At 32.7% G+C, this 1,929-nt stretch overlaps 1 protein-coding gene across 1 annotated transcript in view; it reads right to left on the minus strand.

The window, feature by feature from the left end:
• LOC106463372 (ETS-related transcription factor Elf-4-like) overlaps positions 1-1,929 on the minus strand; it is a 27,339-nt gene that overhangs the window by 12,592 nt on the left and 12,818 nt on the right. The gene's annotated exons all lie outside the window — the stretch shown is intronic.

The following is a 1,929-nucleotide window of genomic DNA, read 5'->3' on the forward strand; positions in this document are numbered from 1 at the left end:
AACGGATTTTTACCAAATTTGGTATGGCTATTTAATGGATCCATGGGGAGATATATACAAATTTTCAGTTTAGCATTTTGCGTTTTGCAGTTTTTAAGGTTTTTTTGCGTTTTTTGCAATTACATATAAGGGAAGCAGCTTTTCATGTCCTTAGATAACCTTTCATTAATCATGAATTATATAATTTCCAGGGGGAGGGTAGTCCAGCTAGTATATATATATATATATATATATATGATACATTGGGTTTTGTAATTTAGAAATTGAAACAACACATACAAACTTTTCTAATTAAATTCAGATCTATGTGTTTGCCCAGTATTCACTAAGTTTCTGACTCGTAAAATTATAATCTCCTTAAAACAAAAAAGAGACAATGGAAAAGGGCTTAATTTGATCTGAGGTTAACTTGAGATGAAGAGGAAATGCACATTCCAGTTATATTAAAACACCCAAGAATACGTACATGTTAGCCGTGTTTTGCCCTAACTTTAAGCAGGATGTTTACTTGATAACCGATAGTCTAATGTTTTACACAAGTGTACTAAATCGTATACGGTTTCGGAAGAAAACAACACTAATGTTTATGTCTCATTCATAAGTATGTATTTCAAATCGTAAGCCCCTATCTTTATTTGTTTTTGTACAAGTTCAGATAATTTGGCTATTTATCCTATGAGAGAAACAGGCAGCTCCTGGACTCAAAGAGTAGCATTAACTCACACTTCAGTAAATGAAGACATAAAATTCTATGTCATAAATTTTTAAGCAAATTGTCTTGTATTTTGTTGTTAAGAATTTTTATGAGTTTCCTCATTCTTACATACAGTTAAGGTAAGAACGGGCAATAATGTTTACTTTATTTTTCTAATCTGCTCAGTGTATCACGACATTTCAGAAAACGTTAACCATTCTTGTAAACTGTAGCAAAATAAGTAATTTCCGTATGGTTATGTCAGTACTTTAATATGTTGTTCGAACTTTGTGTGAAAAACGATAGAGAACTGATAATGAGAAATGGAACCTGTCTGATAAATATAAACATATAATTTTAATGGTATGCTGTGTGTGCGATATTCAGGGCACCATTCAAGTTTACAAAAATAACTTGTTTTATTAGGAAAATATAATAGCTTGTGTGAGATGTATGTATAAAGATAATAATCTGTGTGTATATGCAAAGCTGCCTGTTTAACTAAGGTTATGTATTAGTTTAGAAGAATCATACAATAAACAGGTACGAATGCAACTCTGACGTGCATGCGCACCTGAACATACTGATAAATCTTGCGCACATCACGTGAGTCGTGACGTACACCTTTACACATACCAAGCATACATTTTAAAATATTGGGCTTAATTATTAGGCCTAAATGTAAATACGTATAGGCTAATAGCTCTAGGTCTACAACAATAAATTGTTGATTGAATTAATAAGTTTTATTTGGGGATTAGAAATATATTGTTTTCTTAATGTCAGAAATGACATTATGAGTTCAGTTATGTTTTAGTACCACATTTTATTCCGTTTATCAAAGCATTAATCTCCTGAATAATTTTTCCCCTGTCCTTCCGTCCACCAAAATAAACCCCGATATTTACCCCCCCCCAAAAAAAAACAAACTATTAATACTTTTTGGACCGATTGTCAGTTTTTTTTTTTTTTTGTTGTTGTTGTAGTAATAAACATCGATAAATTCACGGGAAAAATTAAACAAAATATAAACCAAAAACTCAGAGCCCTGGTGATATTACGTTACTATAAGTTTGTTTGTTTGTTTGTTTGTTTTTTGGAATTTCGCGCAAAGCTACACGAGGGCTATCTGCGCTAGCCGTCCCTAATTTAGCAGTGTAAGACTAGAGGGAAGGCAGCTAGTCATCACCACCCACCGCCAACTCTTGGGCTACTCTTTTACCAACGAATAGTGT

Source organism: Limulus polyphemus, unplaced genomic scaffold (assembly GCF_000517525.1).
Source record: "Limulus polyphemus unplaced genomic scaffold, Limulus_polyphemus-2.1.2 Scaffold52, whole genome shotgun sequence".
NCBI lineage: Eukaryota > Metazoa > Arthropoda > Merostomata > Xiphosura > Limulidae > Limulus > Limulus polyphemus.